Source organism: Carya illinoinensis, chromosome 16 (genome assembly GCF_018687715.1).
Source record: "Carya illinoinensis cultivar Pawnee chromosome 16, C.illinoinensisPawnee_v1, whole genome shotgun sequence".
Classification (NCBI taxonomy): domain Eukaryota; kingdom Viridiplantae; phylum Streptophyta; class Magnoliopsida; order Fagales; family Juglandaceae; genus Carya; species Carya illinoinensis.
This window is the reverse complement of record NC_056767.1, coordinates 2,749,595-2,759,013: the sequence shown is the minus strand read 5'-3', so window position 1 is coordinate 2,759,013 and position 9,419 is coordinate 2,749,595.

Sequence of the window (9,419 nt, the reverse complement as noted above, 5' to 3'; positions counted from 1 at the left end):
CTAAATAAAATATTACAAAACACTAATATAGTTTTAAACCAAATATAAAGCATAACATTAGCAACCCGGAGGAGCCGCATCCTCGGGCTCAGCCACCTCTTCCTCATCCTCAAAACCTGCACCAAAAGCTACGGAATCAAAAATGGTACCGCAGGTAAGTAAAACCCAAACACCACCAGATAAAAAGACATAGAACTCAAACAAAATGCATGAAGCATGCCCAATGCACAAAACCCAAAAACATAATTTTTCACACCCAAAAACCCATTTGGCCCACAAAAACAAATCTTTTCCAAAAACCACGCCAAAAGTCACATTTGGCCTTTATAACCGTCTCAAACCAAAATCCATTTTTATCCGTATGCGCCATGACCTCCCCTAGGGGTCATCCGCACACCCTGGCTCCAGTGCCACACCGCAGAGTATCACTACGCATGTGACACCTAACGAGCGATGCCCAGTTCCACGCCCCACGTGTTTGTAGCCAAGCATCCTCTAGCCCTCGCCAGCGAAGGGCCACAGAGTCGGTGCGTAGAGCGATGCCCAATTCCGCGCCCGGCGCGTTAGTAGCCAAGCAACCCCTAGCCCCCGCTCCCGTCGTCGCCTAGCAACAACCCAGGGGACATCACTCAGTTTATTCCGCTCCCAAGTGACCAGAGGAGCTCCACCGGGATAATATCCCATCCCGGCTTGGGGTCGTGATACACACGCACCCGTAAGTCCACTTACGCCAATACACAGGCTTTTCATACTTAAACAAGAACACACGTGCATGCACCATGTAATGCCATATCAATGCACAAAATAAACCTTCAACATAAATCAAATAAATAAGCAACTTCGTCCTCCATCTATCCGACCCCCGAACTCCTCGGACTCAGTCCGGAATCAACCAACCAGCAGCAATAATTTATTGAATGAGCAATATATTTTTAAATCTGAAAATAGGGTTTGGAAAATACTTATAGCGCTATACGGCATTTTTAGAAAACACTCGGTGTTGCAAACGGCGGAGGAAAAGCAACGTAACAGTGAAAATTCACTGTGGCCGTGGGTTGTAAAATACCCACTTTTGAACGGGGACAAACCAGGGCTTGGGATTGATAGGGAATGGTCTAGAGATGATTATGAAGCTATTGGAAGTGGTGGTTGGCCGTGGGTGGCGGCAGAAACGGCGGAGAGAGGTCGGATTTTCCAAAAAGGAAAACTAGCTCATGGGAGCTGTTCCGGTGACCATTGGAGGCCGAAAATGGGTGGGTTAGGACGGCAAGGGACCGGTGATGAAGTGGTGAAAAAATGGTGGCCGGAGGTGGAGCGACGGCGGCGGGTCGAGCCAAAAACCGTGGGGCTTTGATGGTGTTTTCCGGCCAAACGGCTGGCCGGATGGGGCTGAGATTTGGTGGGGAGGTGCGCCAGAGGGAGGGGGTTCGAACGGTATGGGCGGTGTGCCGTACGGACGGAAAAAAGGTAGAGAGAGAAAACAGACGGAAAAAGGGTAGAGAGAGAGAGTCGGGCGGGACGCACGGGGAGGAAGAAGAAAAGAAGAAAAAGAAAAGAAAGAAAAAGAAAAAGAAAGAAGAAAAAGAACGAGGAAAAAAAGAAAAAAAAGGAAAAAAGAAAAAAAAGAGATGTAGGAAAAAGATGAGGTCTAATCTTCATTCCGGGAAAACAAAACACATCCACCGAAACGAGATTAAAAACAGTAAAACGACTAAAATAAAATAAATAAAACATAACATCAAATAATTTAAAACCAAGTTTTAAAACGCAATAAATTAAAATAAATAAACTAATATATTAATTAAAATAAAAACAACCCTATAGTGAAAATACACGCAAAAGCGGGTCATCACATCCTCCCCCCTTAAAAACAAATTTCATCCTCGAAATTTGCAAGATCAACCACCAACTTAAAGAAGCCACATAAAAACACACAAACCATCTGTGACCAAGATTAGGATACATACCTTCATCCTTCAAACAAATATGGGTACTGCTCCCTCATGTCCGCTACTCGCTCGCAAGAGAAGTCTTGTGCTAACGGATCTCCCCAAGCCACCTTAACCAAAGGTATCGTCTTGGACCTCAACTATTGCTCCTTCCAATCCATGATCTGCGACGGAACAACTTCATAAGTGAGATCCGGTTGCAACTGAATACCCGCTGGGTCGACGAAGCGTGGCTCTTGCTGTCCAAAGCTCTTCTTCAGGGATGATACGTGGAAGACATCATGAATATCCCCAAAATACTCTGGTAAAGCAACTCTATAGGCGATGGACCCTACCTTCTCCAGAATCTGAAAAGGGCCGACATACCTCGGATCCAACTTCCTCTTCTTACCAAAACGCTTAACACCTCTCATGGGAGAGACTTTGAGATAAATCCAATCACCAACTTCAAAAGACAACTCTCTCCTCCTGGTATCAGCGTAGCTTTTCTGGCGACTCTAAGCTGCCGCCATTTTATCTCTGATGACCCGGACTTGGCTTTGCATCTCTTGAATTATTTCGGGTCCAATAATCCTACTCTCCCCGACTTCATCCCAACACAAGGACGACCTGCACTTTCTCCCATAAAGAGTTTCATAGGGAGCCATCTGAATGGTTGCATGGAAGCTATTATTATATGCAAACTCGATAAGCGGCAAATGATTTTCCCAACTCCCTTGAAATTCCATGACACATGCCCGCAACATGTCTTCAAGGGTCTGGATGGTGCGCTCTGATTGGCCGTCTGTCTGCGGGTGATATGCAGTACTGAACTTCAACTTAGTACCCAAAGCTGCCTGCAAACTCTTCCAGAACTGCGACGTAAACCTCGGGTCTCGATCTGACACTATACTCTTTGGTATGCCGTGCAGCCGCACTATCTCCTTGACATACAAGCGGGTCAACTTACCCAAAGAGTCGGTGTTATTAACAGGCAGGAAATGAGCACTTTTCGTTAACCGGTCAACAATCACCCAAACAGAATTTTTCCCACTAGGCGTTCTCGGCAAACCCACTACAAAGTCCATCGTGATGTCATCCCATTTCCACTCAGGAATAGGGAGGGGTTGGAGCATACCTGCATGTCTCTGATGCTCGGCCTTCACTTGACGGCATGTGTGGCATTTCTCAACATATAAGGCAACATCCTTCTTCATTCCATTCCACTAGTAATTTTTCTTCAAGTCCCGATACATCTTTGTACTGCCGGGATGAACTGAATAAGGGGCCACATGAGCTTCCGCCATGATCCGCTCCTTGAATTCTGAATCTTTAGGGACCACTCTGCGATCTCGGAACCGAAGTATCCCATCGTTATCCATGCTATAATGCAACGGCCCTCGAGATTTTCTGACTCTTTTTCTGATATTCAACAGTTTCGGATCTTTTCTTTGAAGAGTCTTCAATTCTTCAAAATCGGTTACCCGAATATCCAGAACTGAAGATAAAATCTCTTCTTGCTACGAACTCTCAATAAGGAGCCTTCTCATCCCACAAAGCAGCGAATCCAATTCTGACGGCTCGGCATCATCTTCCAAGTGCGACTTCCGGCTCAAAGCATCAGCAACTATATTAGCCTTCCCCAGATGGTACTTGATCTCACACTGATAGTCACTGATTAGCTCAAGCCATTGCCTCTGCCTCATGTTCAGATTTTTCTGGGAAAACAAATGCTTCAAGCTCTTGTGATCGGTAAATACCTCGCAAGCTTCCCCATACAAGAAGTGCCGCCAGATCTTGAGAGCAAAGACAATCGCAGCCAATTCTAAATCGTGCGTCGGATAATTCTTCTCATGGTCCTTTAGCTAACGAGATGCATAGGCAACAACCCGTCCCTCCTGCATAAGGACACAACCCAACCCAAACTTAGACGCATCACTGAAGACTACGAATGGCTTATGCGGTTCTGGGAGCGCTAACACTGGTGCCGTCGTCAACCTGTTCTTTAATTCTTGGAAGCTTCTCTCACACTTATCTGACCAAACAAATTCTGTATTCTTCCGAATCAAAGCTGTGAGAGGTTCGGACAGGCGAGCAAAACCCTCTACAAATCTTCGGTAGTATCCGGCGAGTCCCAAGAAATTCTGGATCTTGCGCACTGTAGTCGGGCGCTGCCATGACAAAATGGCTTCTACCTTACTAGGATCAACAGCCACTCTGTCCCGGGAAATTACATGCCCAAGAAATTTAACTTCTTCCAACCAGAATTCACACTTGCTGAGTTTGGCGTACAACTGGTGTTCTCTCAATTTCCCCAGTACCAGACGAAGATGATACACGTGCTCTTCAACATCTCGGGAATAAATCAAAATATCATCGATGAATACTACCACAAATGAATCCAGATAAGGTCGAAATACTCGATTCATTAAATCCATGAAAGCAGCAGGGGCATTAGCTAACCCGAACGACATCACCTTAAATTCATAATGCCCATACCTCGACCTGAAGGCAGTTTTAGGCACATCCTTGTCTCTGATCCTCAGCTGGTAGTATCCCGACCTCAGATCAATCTTAGAGAACACGGCTGCTCATTGAAGCTGATCAAATAAATCATCTATCCGCGGGAGAGGATATTTATTTTTGATGGTCACCTTATTCAATTCCCGATAATCTATGCACATACGGAGGGTACCATCTTTTTTTTTAACAAACAAAACTGGTGCACCCCACGGTGAAGTACTAGGCTGAATACATCCCTTTTCTACTAGAATTTTTCTTAACGTAATACAAGCTATTTAAAACATACCTAAATAAAATATTACAAAACACTAATATAGTTTTAAACCAAATATAAAGCATAACATTAGCAACCCGGCGGAGCCGCATCCTCGGGCTCAGCCTCCTCTTCCTCATCCTCAAAACCTGCACCAAAAGCTACGGAACCAAAAATGGTACTGCAGGTAAGTAAAACCCAAACACCACCAGATAAAAAGACATAGAACTCAAACAAAATGCATGAAGCATGCCCAATGCACAAAACCCAAAAACATAATTTTTCCACACACGCCAAAAACCCATTTGGCCCACAAAAACAAACCTTTTCCAAAAACCACCCCAAAAGTCACATTTGGCCTCTATAACCGTCTCAAACCAAAATCCATTTTTATCCATATGCGCCATGACCTCCCCTAGGGGTCATCCGCACACCCTGGCTCCAGTGCCACACCGCAGAGTGCCACACCGCAGAGTACCACTACGCATGTGACACCTAACGAGCGATGCCCAGTTCTACGCCCCGCGTGTTCGTAGCCAAGCATCCTCTAGCCCTCGCCAGCGAAGGGCCACGGAGTCAGTGCGTAGAGCGATGCCCAGTTCCGCGCCCGGCGCGTTCGTAGCCAAGCAACCCCTAGCCCCCGCTCCCGTCGTCGCCTAGCGACAACCCAGGGGCCATCACTCAGTTTATTCCGCTCCCGAATGACCAGAGGAGCTCCACTGGGATAATACCCCATCCCGGCTTGGGGTCGTGATACACACACCCGTAAGTCCACTTACGCCAATACACAGGCTTTTCACACTTAAACAAGAACACACGTGCATGCACCATGTAATGCCATATCAATGCACAAAATAAACCTTCAACATAAATCAAATAAACAAGCAACTCCGTCCTCCATCTATCCGACCCCCGAACTCCTCGGACTCAGTCCGGAATCAACCAACCAGCAGCAATAATTTATTGAATGAGCAATATATTTTTAAATCTGAAAATAGGGTTTGGAAAATACTTACAGGGCTATACGGTATTTTTAGAAAACACTCGGCGTTGAAAACGGCGGAGGAAAAGCAACGTAACAGTGAAAATTCACTGTGGCCGTGGGTTGTAAAATACTCACTTTTGAACGGGGACAAACCAGAGCTTGGGATTTATAGGGAATGGTCTAGGGATGATTATGAAGCTATTGGAAGTGGTGGTTGGCCGTGGGTGGTGGCAGAAACGGCGGAGAGAGGCCGGATTTCCCAAAAAGGAAAGCTAGCTCGTGGGAGCTATTCCGGTGACCATTGGAGGCCGAAAATGGGTGGGTTAGGACGGCAAGGGACCGGTGATGAAGTGGTGAAGAAATGGTGGCCGGAGGTAGAGCGATGGCGGCGGATCGAGCCAAAAACCGTGGGGCTTTGATGGTGTTTTCCGGCCAAACGGCTGGCCGGATGGGGCTGAGATTTGGTGGGGAGGTGCGCCAAAGGGAGGGGGTTCGAACAGTATGGGCAATGTGCCGCACGGCGGTCGGCGGCGGTGGTTCTGGGCGGAGAGAGAAAACGGACGGAAAAAGGGTAGAGAGAGAGTCGCACGGGACGCACGGGGAGGAAGAAGAAAAGAAGAAAAAGAAAAGAAAGAAAAAGAAAAAGAAAGAAGAAAAAGAAAGAGAAAAAAAGAAAAAAAAAGGAAAAAGGAAAAAAAAGAGATGTAGGAAAAAGATGAGGTCTAATCCTCATTCCGGGAAAACAAAACAAATCCGCCGAAACGAGATTAAAAACAGTAAAACAACTAAAATAAAATAAATAAAACACAACATCAAATAATTTAAAACCAAGTTTTAAAACGCAATAAATTAAAATAAATAAACTAATATATTAATTAAAATAAAAACAACCATTCAGTGAAAATACACGCAAAAGCGGGTCATCACATCGATCCTTTGTATTGCATATGCTTTGAGCTTGTGTGAACTCGAAGAAGTTTGGTTTGCTTAATTAATGAGCTTTTTAAGGAGTTGCCAATGAAACCGTCCATAAAACCAGATTTGGTGATCTCTTATAAATGAGCTTTTTAAGACATTTAATTTGTAACGTGTTGGTTTGATTTGATAGTTTCAATACTTGATGAGTTGGAGATGCAAGGTGTGTAGCCAGATTTCATGTTTAATTATAACTTTCAATATGCTTTTGAAGGGTTATACAGAAAGGGTCATTTTTTGGCTGGTGATCAAAACATATGGGATAGAAAACCAAAGTTGATTAGATTGGCATCAAGAAGCTAGAAAACCAAAGTGGAAATCGAGTTAAATCGAAGAAATGAAGATTAGAGAAATCAAGCTCAATGTGTTAAATGATGGAAACGGTACTAAGAAGTTTACTACGTATGCAGTGGAGAAGCCGCAGTGGATTAGAATACGAAGTGGGTTGAAGTTGTGTTTTATTCTAAGAAGAGTATTATTTTTTTTCTCAGAAAATGACATTCGTTAATAGGCAAAGTTTAAGCATTATAACTATTTACGAAAATTACAAGCACTAGTAGTTTAAATTGTTATAATTGGTGGATCATTCTCACTGTGAAAGTCCAATAAACACGATAGAATTTTGATTAGTGATTTGCTTCTAATTGCATTATTGGATGTTTTCCATTGTGCAATATCATGTGCGTATCGATTCTAAGAACAATGTATTTTCATTGCTTCCAAGGCCACAAAATTGTTCAACATTAGTCTTGTGTCTCTTATGATGCATTTTGCAATCCAATCTTGAGTATCTTCTGGTTCTGTCAATGCTGATATCGTTCTTTACGAGTCTCCTTTAACTATGATATTTATTATATGTTTGGAATGAGCTTGTTTAACTTTTATGAACGCTATCATTGCTTCCCCTAAATTTGGATTGCAGCTGAGGGAACATCTTTTTTCGACCTCATTTTTTTGTTCTTTTGAATCTCATGCATTATAGTTGTCCCTATATGAATGGCTTACTCTTCAAACAAATTATTCTATACAAATATTTAGAGAGTTACACACAATCTGATTTCTATAAAATTATAGATTATCCATTGTGATCATAGCAAAAAGTTAAAACTTCTGGACTTCAGTATCTAAGATTTGAAGGTTATGAATAGGGTCCAATATACACACAACCATGATGGAGATTTGGTCCAATGCAAGAGATGTTAAGGGGCGAAGAGGATTGTCTCCAAAGAATTCTAGAGTAAGAGCACTCTAAGAAAAGATGATAGGCAGTTTTCTCTTTAGAGTTACATATAGGACAAAGACTTTGATCCTCAGCAAGGGAAATATAGTTTTTCAGAAGTGATCTCGTTGGAAGGATATTGTTGAATACTTTTTAAATAAAAATTTTGAGTTTGTCTCAGATTTTTAAAGACCACATTTTTTTCCAAGTTGACGAATTTTGGACATTTGCCACTTCAACATTAATATTTTATTATGGCTATTTAGTTGTTTTATTTCTTTAAACTAGTTCATGTCTGTTAGGATTCTCAATGTTATTCTAATTAGAATAGGAGTAGGATTGTTATTTTTATTAGAATATGATTAGGTTTCCATACATGGTTAGGAGTGCATGGCTATAAATACTAGGGTCTATAACTTATTTTCAATCATCAGAAAGAATATAAAACTTGCAGTTTGTTCCTACCCTAAGTGGATCACAATTTATCATTTTCATTGTAGTGAGATCTTGGTTCTATCAGTGGTATTAGAACATAACTACGACTAAGGAACATCTTGAAAGCTTGGAATACAGTTTGCATGAGATACGAGAAGGGGCCAAAGACACCAGTTCACGACTTCAAGTAATGGAAGATAGTTTGAAGGCAATCAAGGAGTTTTTTGAGGCATCATAGGAGCAACCTTTTTGTTGGCCAGACAAAGACTCTTCAAAGTACGAAGAAATTAATGGGGTTTATTAGAATTGAAGGCTTTGATGTGCCTTAGTTATGTATAGGCTATGCATTTTAAGAAACACATTATTTATAAAACCGCAGACAATAGGTTTGTTATTGTCTATGGTTACCATAATAACTTTTATTCCTTTTTTGATTCCTTTTACAATGTATATATATACACATACAGACATCGATATCAATACAATGAGGAAATTCTCCATTTTTGGCATGCTCTTTTTTCTTCTATTTTGCAAAGCCTAACATGGTATCAAGAGCCGTTGAATAATCGTCCAAGATCCATGGCTGACATTCCTCCTCCTCCTCCTCCCCCTTCTTGACCTTCCCTTCCAAATCCTACCATTACTTCGTCCTTCTCTCACATTGTCACTACCAAATTAACCTCCGACAATTTCCTTCTCTGGAAGGTCCAAACATCAGCATATCTTAGAGGTCAGGACCTCTTCTCTTTCATTGATGAATCTTCTCTTCCACTTCTAGAATTTCTTCCCAGCTCATCTGCTAAACTCTCGAAACCCAACCCAAATTTTCATACTTAGTGCAAGACAGATAAACTCGTACTGAGTATTCTTTTCTCATCCCTTTCTGAATCTATCTTAAACAATGTCCTTTCCTCCACTACTCTCACCAGTTATGGACCTCCATCTCTTCCATGTTTTCTTTCCAATCTCAAGTCAAAGAGTTTCAAGTGCATTTTCAACTCACGAATCTGTCCAGGGGCTACCAATCTGTTTCAGACTATTTTGGCAAGGTGTGTCAATTAGCTGACTCTCTTGCCTCCTTTGGCACGCCTCTGTTTGAGA